The sequence below is a fragment of the Pseudopipra pipra genome, chromosome 15 (assembly GCF_036250125.1).
Source record: "Pseudopipra pipra isolate bDixPip1 chromosome 15, bDixPip1.hap1, whole genome shotgun sequence".
NCBI lineage: Eukaryota > Metazoa > Chordata > Aves > Passeriformes > Pipridae > Pseudopipra > Pseudopipra pipra.
The window spans coordinates 255,800-270,883 of record NC_087563.1 but is presented as its reverse complement, the minus strand read 5'-3'; the positions used below and the strand labels follow the sequence as shown (position 1 = coordinate 270,883).

At 39.5% G+C, this 15,084-nt stretch overlaps 1 protein-coding gene and 1 long non-coding RNA gene across 4 annotated transcripts in view; both read right to left on the bottom strand.

Moving 5' to 3' along the window:
• The window catches only part of LOC135422323 (uncharacterized), a 37,022-nt gene extending 26,649 nt beyond the window's left edge, over nt 1-10,373 (bottom strand). For both annotated transcript variants that reach the window (XR_010434428.1, XR_010434429.1), the window contains exon 1: nt 10,316-10,373. This is a non-coding gene — a long non-coding RNA (uncharacterized LOC135422323). The remainder of the gene's footprint in view (nt 1-10,315) is intronic.
• The window catches only part of KCNIP1 (potassium voltage-gated channel interacting protein 1), a 467,950-nt gene that overhangs the window by 336,017 nt on the left and 116,849 nt on the right, over nt 1-15,084 (bottom strand). The window lies entirely within an intron of this gene.

Here is a 15,084-nt window from a genome sequence, read left to right as displayed (position 1 = left end):
ATTCCACTGCAAACTTGTTCTTTCATGTATCCATTGCATTTTATTTCATAATAAAGTATTGATTTTCATAGCATCTTTCTTTTAGCCTGCCCTGTGTGCTCTCTGAGCAGGATAGTGGGCACTTTGTAGGGGTACACTTCGTCTCTTAGAGGCAAGGCACTGGGTTTCACATATCAACCACAGCCAATCTCTCTATAAACTTCAGGTCCTTTGTTTTAAGAGATTTAAAAGTTAAATCACAATCTTATCACTGCAGAATTATAGAGTAGGAAGGACAGCACTGAACCAGCTCTCAAGAAATAAGGAACGTTAAAAAAAAAAAAAAAGCCACCAAAAAAACTACCAAACAACATAAAGGCCACTGAGTGGTCTTTTATTTCTGTTCTGTGTCCTTGTCAAGTAATCAAGAGTTATTTAGAATAGTTCATCATCAAATTCTGCATTAATCTCTGAACATTGCTATTCTCCAAAAGACTGTAAAATTCATTACTATGGCTATTGAAACCAATCTGTAGATGCAGAATTTCAAAAGGACTGGATAATTGTATAGCTGTGAGTATAACTAGTTATGCAAGATGAAGTAATGAGGTCAAAAAAGTATCATGCTTAAAGGCATACAATAGATGGGTCAGGAAGGAATTACATTCCGTGTACAGCTTTGCAAACCTGGCTACACTTTTTCTCTGAGACAGAAGGTACTGTATTCTGTAGGAGAAGAGTGTACAGCACCTACACATTTCTCTTTTGAGTCAACTAACCACCAAATCGCATTGGGTTTAGGAGCCGCACACAGGAAAGACAAGAGCTCCTTTTTTAAGGAAAAGCTGAATTACAGAAATACATTTAACTCTAATTTTACTTTTTTTTCAGTCAGTTGTTGTAAGTCACAGCAACACCCACTGAGGATTGCTCCATATCATCTAAGAGTTTCTTTAAACTTCCTTAGCGTACATCCCATGGAGCTTTCCTGCTGACAGTGATGTTGTGATGGTGGCTGTGATCACAGTGACACATTTCAGCTCTGTGCTTGGAAACAGTGAAATAACGAGTACAAACCAAGCTCCTTGGCCAAGCAGAACTGGCACTGGGCTGGGGCTCAGTGCTGGGGAAGGGTCCCACTGGACTGCTCTTTTCACCTGGGGGTCTACGGCCATGTCTAGAGGCAGTATGTTTATGTTTATATATAAATATATATATGTAATTTTTATATCTATATAAGAGTATATACTCTCTCTATATATTATTTTTATATATATGTATAATAGACACATTTCCATGCAATTTACCTTCTTTTGTCCTTGTTATGATTACAAAGGCCAGGGGGTGCAGCTTTAGCGATGAATATTCATAACATCACGTCATCACAGGCTTGACAGGGAAAAAAAGCCAATGACTGGAAGACGGAGGGGCCACTTTTCCCTCAGTACTGAGGGAGGGGCATCTGCTTTCCTCAAGCCTGGCCCCACGTAGAACTTGCTGACAGGGCTGATACTGCCTGGACTGCACCAAGAGACCGTTCCAGCAACAGCTCCCATGAGTTTCCAGCTGCTGTGAGGTTTTTTCTGTTGCCGAAGTTGCAGCATTTGCTGCTCAAGCCAGGGCAAGCCTGCGAGTGGCAACTGTTGTTCCTGATGTTCTAAACTGGGATAGACCTTGCTGTGGCTGTCCCTGACGCCTCCTCCGCCCCCTCTGGGTACTGTTGCTGGTTCCTGTTCCTCCCCGAGGGAAGGGAGAGAGCCGCTGTGTCCCACGCTCTTCCCCGAGCATCATTTGCTGCCGGGGGCTTGGCGGAGCCTCTTATCCACTTTGACTTTTCCTGGGGAAACCACACGGCTACCGCCAGTTGGGGTTCTGGGGTTTGGAGGACTAGAAAATTATTTCTGCCTTTGTTTGCTTAAACAGTTTTCTTTTGTATCTTTGTAGTTACTGCTCTTTCCTTTAGTACATTGTTATTTTTTTAGTTATATCTCTTCATATTGTCCCTTCACTATTGGAGGGGGCAGGGAGAAGTTAATAGGGGAGTTACTCATTTGGAATTCGATATTCTCCAGTTGGTTTGTTCAAAACCAACACAGTCGACAATGGTAACTATGACCTTATACATTCCTTGGCTGAGAATACTTTGGTGAGGACATGATATTTTTACTTTTCAGGCTTCAATCAGACCCCATACATTGTCAAAGATGGCTTTCTTGGAGCAAACACCTACATAGGAAATTATTTTAACACAGACTATAAATTACAGTGAGGCAAACCATGTGTTTACGTGCAGACACTTGTCCAACTAGTCTACCCGGCATAGAGGGGGATTAAGTCAGCTCTGGCTCTTGCACGTACTACCCAAACTTGAAGGATTCCTAGAATAATTACAGCAGCCATGTAGCAGTCCTATCCTGCTGTGCTAGAACAGATTTTAAAATGATAAAGGCTTTCCATGAAAGACTATTAAAACAGTCTTCACTTCAAAAGCAAAATCACCTAACAATTGGGCATGTTTTACAGACCAAAATTACTTGTCCCTTTCTTCCACTGAGGAAAAAGCAAGCATACAAGCAAGCATACAAACAAGCTAAAAACAAGGAGGAAAGGGAAAACACACACCAAAAGGCCAAACCTCAGATATTTATGATTGGTCAGACGTGGACCTTCTACATGAAAGATTCTGCTAGCTTTGAAAAACACATTTGGAAAAAAAGAGGAAGGAGAGAGAAGCAGCAGTATTTTCTGACCTGTTCTACTGAAAGACAAACTATTCTGCATAAAGAAAAGCCCCTCCAGGTCACAGTGCTTCTGCTCCCCAGGGACAAGACCTGCCATGTCAAAATTTGCTAAACTAGAGCCCTTCTTCAGCACAACATCAATGCAAAGGTGCAAAACCCTTTGTACAGCTATGGAGGACAAATATGAAGCTTAACCTTAGCCTTGAATGCAAACCTGCAGTTGCACTCCCCTGGAATTCATCCAGCAGCCAAGTTGTTTCCCTGTGACAGGGAATACTGACAGTATTTATATTATCCAGCAAAACCTCAGACCTGCCATTACAAAGCAGTCATTTGTAATTTGGTTGCTTTTTCCCCTCTCCTTCAGTCCTGAGTCAGTGTCTCTCTTCTTAAGTGTTTCCTCCAGCTGCAGTGACAGGACGAGGTGACACTTGATATAGAGCAGAAGCCAGCTCTGCTGTGCTCCTCCATGTGGCTGTGGCTCTCCCCTGTGCCATTTCAAATTCCCTGTCACCAGTGCCAAGGGCCAAGGGCTCAGGAACATGCCTCACCACCATTGCTCATGGAGCTCCCAGAGACCGGAGCTGGGAGGCAGATGATGCACATCACAAAACATATTTATGAACTTCAATGCTTCAGCAATATGCTGACAAAAGCCTCTTCTTTTCTGGTCCAGTTAGTGGTTATAATACTGAAGTCCTTCCTGTAGCAGCCAGCATGAGAACAAGAAGAGAAGGACCTGAGGAATATCTAAGATGACCTTGTGTTGTTTTCTCCAGGCCGTGATTTACTGCCCAGAAACAAGCTCAGCTATCCTGTTTGCATTTTTACCATGTGGGCGTGTATAAGGGGTAACTTGAAACTCCAAGGCATGCATGTGTGGTGTCTGTGTGATAGGCTGGCCTGAGAGAGTGATGGATGTGTGACTTGCATCTGTGTTCTGTCTTAATTTGCTTAACCACTCCCAGCTAAAAGTGAATGATATAAAAACCCTGAGTCATGGGGGAATAAACTCATTTCTGTCCATCAAGTTAGGAGTCCGAGTAATCCATTCTGTCATACTTCCCAGGAAAGCAGCAGTTCTCCCAGGATGACTGAGCACTGCACACCATTGCAGTGAGCTCCAGGTGATGGTGAGTTGCCAACGACCCTTCTCTATCCCACCATCACACACCCCTTTTCTCTGTACTTTATGAACCTGCTCAAAGGAAACAGAAGTACCTCCAAGATGTTTTCCAACCTTGCCATCAGAAAAGACAACCTCACTTTCAAATCTCTTACAGTGAAATGATGAGGCCAACCCTACATGCGCACATAGGAATACTCTTCAATAAGATGCATGCAGAATAAAGACACACTAAACAAAGCAGAAAACATCACAAAAGTTTTTTTCCCTATCTACCTATATGATGGTATGCAGATAGATTAATTCATATATAATATTATATAGACAGATACAAGTATTATGATGGAAATTCTGCAAGGTCAGCCCTCTCAGCCCCTACAGGCACTTTATTCCAAGCTGTGCCAGTTTTGTGCAGTGTATGTGGCAGCAGCACTCCCTGCTTTGGTTCAGAGAACATGGACTTGGTGTTCACATGCAGATTGTAGGCTGCCCATAAACTCATCCTGAGCAAGACAAGCACTTAACATCATTATGGCAGACAGTAATATTTTATAGGAATGTATTTATTTACAGAAATAAGAGGTTTTATTCCCATTTAAGATGATCATGGCTAACACTAACTGGGCAGAAAGAAAAATAATACATGGCTCCAGCCCTGACAAATGGGGAAGTCATGCCTAGATATCAGGTGCCTTCACAGCCAAATCCCAGTTACTGCATACTGAATGCCTCCAGGCACCATCACTTCAGGAGGATGCCTCACACTTACTGTGTGGCTCACCACTTATAGAATCATAGAAACATAGAACCATCAATGTTGAAAGAGACCTTCAAGATCATCTAGTCCAACCATCCACCCTTCACTACCACTGTAACCCCTAAACCACATCACCGAGCACCAGATCCAGATGCCTTTTGAACACCTCCAGGGATGGTGACTCCACCACCTTCCCAGGCAACCTATTCCAACGCCTGACCACCTCACAGTGAAATTTTTTTTTCTAATATCTAATCTGAATTTCCTCTTTCTCATCTTAAGGCCATTTATCTAGTCCTCTCACTGGAGGCATGGCAGAAGAGTCTGACCCACACCTCACTACATCCTCCTTTCTGGTAGCTGTAGAGAGCAATGAGGTCACTCTGAGCCTCCTTGTCTCTAGATTAAACAAACCCAGCTCCTCCAGATGTTCCTCATAAGATATATTTTCTAGATCCTTCAGGAGCCTTGTTGTCCTTTGCTGGACACACTTCAGCCCCTCAAAGTCTTTTTTAAAGTGAGGGGTCCAAAACTGAACACAGTACTCAAGGTACAAGATACCCCAGCACAGCCTTTCACCAGCAGAAAATATGGGTTAGGGAGGTCTTTCCCTAACTACTGTTTGTAAGTGGTCTGTACTAATTAATTATCCATTCTGCTTCAAACCTGAGCACATAACACCATGCAGTGTCACAACGGACATAGAGTATGGCCATATCAGTTCTGTAATATTGTATATGAACACCAGTAACGTTACAGTAAAAAAATTTTAAACACCCAGATGACTTTTTTTTTTAAAAATGGTATTTCAACAGTTTTACATTTAGAAACATCATTAAAAGCCAATTTCACTTTTTTTCTTGTTAATTTCAAACTTCAAAGAGAATATAACAGCAGCAGTGAAATAAAGATTTTGATACCACTGAAGAGTTTTGTCTTCATGGATGTATAATTTAAATTGTCAGACTTTTGGAACATTTGTGATATAAAACATAGTCAGTCAGTAATAATCCTGTCCCTCAAGACATCTACTGATTTGTTGCACTGCCTTTTTATTTTTGTCCCCTTTCATTTTCTGAAATATAATCATAGTTCAGTGACTTCATCTGCAAGGAACAACAAAAACAAAGCTTTTGCTGTAATAATGTACACCAAATGAATCTCAATTCCTTAATTACCCTCTTTCCTTTAATGGTGTTTCATTTTGAATTCATGGATTCTCCCAAAAAAATAAATTGTATTTGCAATTTCTTCACAAAAATTACACAGATAAAGAACAGAAAGCATACAGGTCCCTACACTTTCTGAAAAATAAAACAAAAATAAAAAATCATGGTAAGTTACTGTAAAAATAGAGAGTACATTTGCAGACATCAAAGCTCTCTGCATTCTCAGAGGAAGAAGAAATGGCACTGAAGAACTACATATTCTTTTCTGCACATGATGCTACATGGTGCACAAAAGCAATCTTTCCCACTGGAGTAAGACCAAAGGTGCTGTTAGGAAAGAATCATGAGATGAGACTGGAATTACAGCAGGGTATTTTTATTCCCATTTAAGACTTGATCATGGCTAATGATATACTCCATAGTGAGAGGAATCCAAGCCCTGGACACAGACCTGCCACATGAACAGCCAGACACACGTGGCTGAAGGGCCTTGGTATTGTCTGAAGAGTCAGCTTGAAAGTAATTGCTTAGTATTCATATGAAAGGAAACACTTCTATAGGGTTTTATTTTCTTGTAATGAGAACAGTAATGAAATTCTCCTGTGTCGTACCTCAGAAACTGCGCTTTCTCTTGAAGGACACATTCCTGCCTGATAGCTCTGATCTTCCTTGTGAACCTTTGTGGTTCAGAGTATGTCCCACAACTCTTATTCTCATGAGGTCCCAAGATAAAAGACCAGCTTCTGCCACACCCTTCCAAAGACTTTCTCTAAGCCTTTAGAGACAGTTTTTCAGCAATTCTAAGGGATCTAGTATCCCAGGGACTTTCAGGAGTGAGCAGAGATCCAGCCCCCTGGCCCATCCTAAAGCAAATCACTCAAAAGAGGGACTGAGCTGATTCAGCACAATCCATCCAGCCTGTCAAAGGTTTGAGAGGCAAGAGCCTGGTTCTAGAGCACAAGCAAATGCTACAGAGCAGACTCTCTCAACCACCTCAAAAGATCAAATTATTCAAACTGGTATGTACCTGTTCTTACTTTGAGATAATCATCTCCAATTTCAACCAGTCCATTTTCATATTTTGGGTTTCCAGTCCACATCCCCAAAAGTAACTTGCACATAAAAACTGAGTAAACAGATGTCATTCCATCTGATCAGAGCACACAAATGCTGTTTCTGCATATAAATTACATTTTTCTATTCCCAGAAAATCGGCATACTAAAAGGCAAATTACATATCTCTAGGCAAGTCAAGAGACATCAAGAATAAATATTTTATAGTGCAACTAACTTTAAAAACAAGAGGATCTTACAAAGCCTATCACATTAAAAAGAATCCTTACCAGAATTCAGACAACTGTACTTAAACTGAATGCTAATACTAAATTCCTACATTGACCCTGATGTCTGCTTATGCGTAAGGGAGTTACGAAATGGTGTTTTGCCCTGTGGCGATGCTGCCCCAGATCCTGACCATGTTGGTGCTGAGACTGACTTGACTGGAAGAAAAATTCTTTCATGGAACCAGACAGTAACTGCCCATCTTTATTTCTCAGGGAACAAGCATTCAGAATAGCTCACATGTCAGCAATGCTTTAAATACTACCTGCTCACTTAGATGACCAGCAGACTTCTATATATATAAGAATCCATTTTGAAAGTATAATCACATAAATCTGTTTTCAAATGCAATACTAAATCTGATATTAAGATATCAAAATGAGGATTCAAACAAAAAAGTAGCTCTTTTTACATGCATGAGTATCCAGTCAGGCAGACAGGATTATCCTCAAGTGTCCTTACATTACAAAAGGTAGATATCCTATATCTGATGTAATATAGAATATATATTATAATAGATAGATAGATCTATACATAGAGAGAGTATATATACATATATTTATACCTGATAACAAGATGAAGTATAAACCTATAACTATTATATATATAATATATTATTATATTATATATTATATTATATATATAATTATATACAATATATATAAAGTTATATATAATATATAATAGTTGTTATATTTATATACATATAAGTATATATATATGTGTATATATATATATAAAATAAGTATAAAACTATAACAACTCATTGGCTTCTCAGTCTGAAACACCAGTGAAAATATTTAATACACAAAGTAGTTTTCAAAACTGATTTGATCATAAGAGGACCTGCAAAAAGAGGAACTGTTCTTTGTAGTATAACTTTTGTGATAACATGCCTATTTTTCCCCAGCCATGTAAATGAAAGGAAGACTACATATTCACATTAACAACCTGATTTAGTGTGAATTTTTGCAGCAGCAGCTTCTCATGTGCAAGACTTTGTGCACAGAGGTGCATGTACAGACACACAGAAAGCCTGTAAACCACTGAATATGTTTAAAACCCCCTTGAGTTCTCTGGTCTCACACATATGCTTTAGCGACCTAAATACAAAGAATGTAAGAGCAGGATCAAGCCATTTCACTGTGATTTCTGTAATTCCACCTAGATTTCAACGTTATTATTTAAAATTACCAATTTGTCGTTTAAGCCCCAAATACTGCTAATAGCAGGTTATACTTAAAATTGCTGTAACAGGTCTAACACCCACACAAGGAATGCTGCAACACAGAATGGGAACCCTGGGGAAATTTGATTCCAAGGTAGGAAAGTTTAGACTGTGAAGCTGCACAAAGAAAGAGAGTAACCAAACATTTGAACATGGAATAATATTTTCTCTCAACAAAAGTCGAAGTAGAGAGTAGCCTACCAGAATGAGGTAGGGAATTAACTTATATCCCCTCAATATCCCCTCAACCGTTGGCGTGGTTTTTTTTTTGCTTAGATGACTGTTCACTGGCAGTGTGGAAATTCAGGGCACTAATAAGCAGCACCAAAAAGAATCCAAGTTGTCATGGGTCTTTGCTACTGTGCTGATTCTGAACCATTCCTGACAGTTTTCATCTTCAAATCTTCAACCTTCCTTTTACAACATGGGAGTTAGAGCATTAAATGAGCATTAATGGAGCTCCCCTTTTTTTATCATGCCTTCTACACTGGTAAATAGGCACATGCCTTCGATTCTCCCAGCAGCCTCTCTCTTAATGCCTTCTGTTTTAATTCTCTGTCCTCTACCACTCTGAGGACACTGTATACTTTTTATTTTTTAGCAAATGAGTAATATACTGTGGAATTATACTGTTCATAAAATCTTAGCATAGAAAACTGGTTGTAAAAAGCCACCCTGGACAAGTCTACCTAAATTGTTCTCCTCTACATGAAACCACTCCCTTATGAATTATTTCTATCAATCTATTCTTTCACCCCAGAAAAATACCATATACTATGAAGATAACTGCAAAATTATTAAGTTATTACATGCTATACAATATGCAAAAAGGAATATCTGCACTTGAAACCTACAGTTATCTATGGCAACACTGAGACACTACAGCTTTTCCCTCCATGCACCACAATTGCCATAGCTCAAGATTATATTAAAGTACCTAAAAAATATTAATAAGGCAAGAGAAGGTCTGAAATAAGACCTTGGACATATCCATTTTCCCCATATGTAAGAGTGGACCAGCAATTTTGTGTTAAAAACATTTGCAAAAGTATAGGAAGCCTGTGCTACTGTGCCTCCCCAGCATCTTCATTGGGCTGTTCTCTGAGTACTTCAACTTATTTTCAATAATATATTATTTGATTTTGTTCAAAACCTTTGAGAAGACCTATCACCCAGGTTTGCAAGAGCTGCTTTCCTTAACATCAAGCTCTATTCACTGAAAAATCCCAATAAGTCTCCGGCTTTGGTGTGTTTCACTCAGGAGGCAAAAATAAATTATTGCAGAGTAAATAGCTCTGCTAGTGAAACTGCAGAGTGCCCACTCATTCTGTGGGCACCTGACTTAAATGGTGCCATACAAATGCCTGCTGCATACCACTGCAGCAAAATTCTTCAGTTCTCAAGCTCCATTTTTACTTGCTGCAAGCAGAGGCCTCAGCAATAAAAATAACACTTTTCCTGCTTGTTAAGGGGACTAAGACTATTTATCTCAAGCAAAGAACTTTGGAAGACTTTGGATTTGAGTTTGCTAAATATGCCCAGTGTAATGAATACTTTAGCATACAAATAGTATTGTGAGCTGCCGAGAGCCCCTGGACTACAAAAGGAGAAAAGATATGATCCAGAAGCATCTCCAGAATTGTCTTCACTGTTCACCAGAGCCTTTTATGCTGCTGTCTCTCTTCTTTACAATGATGAGGTCTGTGTTAGTAAGAGGAAACAGAAGACTTTTGCAAGTAATAAGCAGAATACAAGAAGAGATGTCATGACCTCAAGGAGGATGAAAGCTGCAGAGAACATCCAACAGGTAAATATGCTCCACAACACAGACAAAAGCCCATTCTCAGGCTCCTCAACACAAGCCAGGAATGGTTTGCACTGTATTGTCACAGATATAGACCTCACTCTGGCCACAATGAAAGTTTATGCTGCATATCATAGAAGACAGAAGATCACTGCCAACTACAGAATTACCCCAGTGACTGATCATTCCAAAAAGAGATCATTCCAGAGAGAAAGATTTCCCATTTCTGTCAGAACAAAATAAAAACAAAGATCCATCATTAGTCACCAACAGACATTTTCAATACAATAAAAATCTACCATTAATAGTCAGATCACTGAAAAAATCATCTGGCTCATCACTGCTTTAATTTTGGATTAATTAAACTGTTGCAAGGAACACATTCAGGCAGGCTTGGTTTTCATGTATGTAAACCCTCTCTCTAAATATAAGTCCTTTAAAGTCTTCCAGCCTAGGGTAAAACCAGTCAAAATAATCCAGCAGGATATTGTCTTTCCTAGCTGTCTCACTTTCAAGTTCAAATCAATCAGTCTATTACCTTTGAGAACTGGCGAAGCTAATAAAAAATGGACATGAACTGATCAATAACTGAAGTCAGGACCTGATGTTCTGGAGGGCAGAAATCAGCTCCAACTTGTTCAGGGTTGAGCTTGACAGCTTTTCTCACTCCACCACAATGAATGATGAAACTCCCTATAGAACAGGTCCAAAGAGAGCCCAGCACATAAGAGCTGGCAGCAGCAGCACATATAACCCAACCTCAGGGTAGAAGAACTGCCCAAAAGCTACATGACTACAAACATAAACCCTACCATAATTTCAGGCAGGAAAGACAGCAAATTTTAGGTTGTCATTAGAAACAAGCTTCTTGAAAATCCAAGGTATTTCTTTGATGACAGTTTTGTGTAAATTGCAATTAGAAAGTATCTTCTGCAAACACTTTCCTGTCAGTTTGCAACACCACCTTTGTTTCTAATCAAAGGTGAGAGTTTATTTCCAACATCAAAGCTGAAAGAAAAGCAAGGCTACGCAAGCAATTTACAATAGAAAAGCAAGAAATAAGATTGTTATAGTCCTTTTGCTCTTAATTAGCCAAAGGGAATTTTGCCTTCACATTTTGCTCAGGACTTTGCTGAGATTTACAACACCCAGTCTCTTTCCTGGCACACATCTAAAAGGAAAGAGGGAGTTCACTAGAAGAAAACAATTTACAATATTTGTATTTTAGTGCTGTCATGCCCTACTCTTTTGAGAAAGTCTATCTTGGTTTTACTACGGAACACCTGGCTACACTGAGGCATCACACTGTACACTGTGATATTTCTGTAGATAGGTGCTGTGCTGTTGAAATGCTGTAAGATGTCAATGTAAATGAAAAGCTGAAATCTTGGAAGGAGAGATGCAAATGTTGCTACGCATTGAAAACATTTGCTTATTTTTAAGTCATCTGGTGTCTCTGTATCAAATATAATCACAAAATGTTATGCATACAACAGATTTCAATAGTGAAGGCTTTACTCCTTCCTGCATTACTAATATGTAATAACAACAGGCAGGTAAAGAAGTATTCTCAACATTTCCCTTAAAAATTAAAAATATTATGAAATTTGAGGTGCAAATGACCAGGCTAGGAGACACCTGTCCTCATACAGATTATTTTCTTGGCAACCTCTAAGAAAAACCACGCAGGCTGCAGTGTGGCCTAAGGCAGGACAGACTGCATCAACAGCGTTAAGAACTCTGTACATCTACTCAGGTAAGGCATCCTCGCAGCTCTGTGCTCTGTTAAAAGGAATAAAAAATTTACAACCAGGTTGTTTTCATCCAAGTTATAAACGTTCAAAAAAAAATAAATTTCATCTTGTATGTGCTCAGTAGAGGTTAGTTACAGTTGATTAATTCCTGTGTTTATGTGTTCTTACACACTAGATAGCTTAGTGAGCTATTCAAGCACTTCCAAACAGGACATTTTCTGGCAAGTTCCTTATGGAGACTGGACATCACTGACAGTTTGTCAACAGCTTTGTACTGCTATGAACAATGAATAAATAATGCTGGCAGTCTCAGCTGTTCTTCTGTCCCACAAAATGTGCCTCCATCTTGATAAACCACATTAGTGAGTATAGTAAAAATGCAGATCCAAACAGGCTTGGATTGAATGTTTATCCATATCTCAGAACCTCCCTGGAGGTTAACTCCAGAGAAGCCATTTCCATGGAAATTCCAGCAAGACACCATTACAAATGAATCTGGCTTTAGATCTAACTACAACTCAAAGTGAGAAATCACTTTGGCATCTATATCTTCTGTACATTCCACAGGAAGAATGAGGCATCTATTTCACAGATGAAATGACAAATAATAAGATTTATATTAAACCTTTAAAACAGTCTTAGTAAAGGTAACTAACAGCTAAACATGGAGAACACATTAAGTGTAAAATAGGGCAGAAGACTGAACTGTCAAAAAGTCAATGTTCTATAATTTTCTGCAGAAAAGTCATATCTGTGTTGGGGGGAAAAGTACTATTTATGCAAATAGCTGTTAAAAATAATCAGGAATTATTAAAGACAGAGAAGTTTGATTCAACAAAGCCATCCAATCTGCAGCTTCCATGTGTGTTTCTGCTGTCAGACTCTTCTCAGATGTTTTTTTTTTCACATCTCTGAACTGAGAACATCTTCTTATTTCTGTCACAGTTATATACACTGCTTTACATTCAGTAGAGGCCACAGAGGAGCTGGTAGATTATTTTCCTGTTTTTTTTGCACATCAGGAGTAGGAAGAGAAGTTCTCACCCCCAAAAAAATATATATATTTAGGCTGTAGAGTTTCATGGAACTTCCCATGAATTAGATTGACCTCTCCATTAAATTTAACTGAAGTTAGATCTGGCCTAGTTTGAACATGAGCACAAGTATGCCCCAGCTGGTTTCTAACATCTGTGAAAGGGGCTTCCACGCTGAAGGACATTCCTTTGAATAAAGAGCACCTCAAACAACAGCCCCGTGTAGCAACCGTGACAGGCTGAACTTGTTAAGGACAACTGCTGACTCACACAGCAGTAAAAACTCTGTGATGTTACATGCTTATTGACTGGCAATTTTGTCTCTTGCTTACATCCACCAAGAGACTGTAATTGTAACAAATATGTTTATAGCTCGCTGTTTTCACACATGTAGGTGGGTTTTCAGCAAGCTGAAAAATCTCATATCCATCCATACTTAATGTTAATATTTAGTCTAGTTTTATACCTGCTAAATGTAATGACTCCCAAGAGTCATCATCAAGTAGGAGATGGACTCAGCATAGTTCCCAAACAGTCCCATACGGAGAATGCACGGCTGCTGCTTCAGGGTCAACCTCAGTAATAATCCTATTGCTCATTGCTGTAACCTTCACTTCTCTTAATGCTTAACAAATTGCTTTTTCATAATTTATTTTTGGGATATTGCTCAACATATTCAAGAAGCATCAGAAGATAAAGCAGGAAAAACAAATGATAGAACATTTTAACCTTAACTATTGCTAGTATTTCACATTACCTGTTTTCAGGATATGGCTATAATCTCCAAACCAAAGAGACATCAGTCATGAGGACACTGTTCTCTGTTGGCTAAGAAGAGGAATGACACCTCAGCTCTTGCACATTGCTGCAATATTCAGAGTAGAGAAGAAGCTCCTGCTGTGTCGCCAAAACCCTGCTGGACTGTTAAGGATGCAGTACTCCATAAGGATCACCTGGACCATGTTCTTCCCAGTGGGAAAGGTTGAGGCTCAAACTACTCTGTAGGCTGTGCAATTGGCAGTGAGCCCTCGAGAGCTACGTGGGGTGTGAACAAGGATGTCCTGGACCAGCAGTGCTAGTGAAGGGCAGAGCAGGATGAGGGCAGGCATCCACAGAGTATCAGGATTTGGAGGAGCAGGACAGAAATAACTGGTTCTCCTGGACAGAGAAAGGCAGGTCTTCCCTACGAGAAAGCAGCTTCCTAAGGCATATGCACGCAGAGAGACAGAAAAGCATTTCAGCTTTACAGAGAAGAGAAATGTGATTTTCTTTTCTAAGTTGAATTCTGAAGCAAATAGTATTTCCCTGGTGAACAGCAAGTGTCAGCCAGCATTTGCAGCCTCGAGGAACTATCACCTGACTAAATTTTGGAAGACTATAGTCCTTCAGAATAACTTTCAGTCTCTAGCCTTCCAGCTTCACCTCAAAAATAAGTTATGAGCTTTGTGGCAGATAAAAACTCCCTTCTTTTCAAAGGAGTGACACCCTTCTGCTAAGGAAGCAGCACTGATAAGAGCCTTTTAGTTCACTTCTAACATTGACTTCATACACATCTGTCTTGACATGTGACAACTAAATTATGCATGACTGATATGCTTACAATTACTAGATCTAGTTAAAATAATATGATATCCTGGGAACACAGACACCTCCATGCATGGAGGCATCACCTCCCACCTCTGTTACTGTCTGAAACTGGAACAGACTCTGATTGCATTAAGAAAAGATGAGAACTCCCAACAAAACTTTGAAAAGTGAAAGTTAAAGGCAGGGGGAAAAAACCCAAACAGTTGAGTTTGAATAAAATGGTAACACAATTAAAGCTCCTAAATAAGTAACAATCAGTGGTGAATTTTCAAAATCCAGGAACATTTAAAAAGGGCCCTGTTATCCACAAAGAAGGAGACGGACTTGATCACAATGGAGACACATAGAAAATAGTGATTTCTTTTTCATGTTGTCCTGAAACCCTGAAGATCTTCATGGCTGGGCTTCGCAAACGAACATTTGGGAAGGACTCTACCCACATTTGCTACAGGCGCGCTGGTGGATGAAGAGACCATTGCGAGATAGACAAGTCCAGTTGCAAAAGGCACAGCAGAAAGACTCTTTAGGAGGTATCGACAGGACACGGTTCTTTCTGCGTTGTCT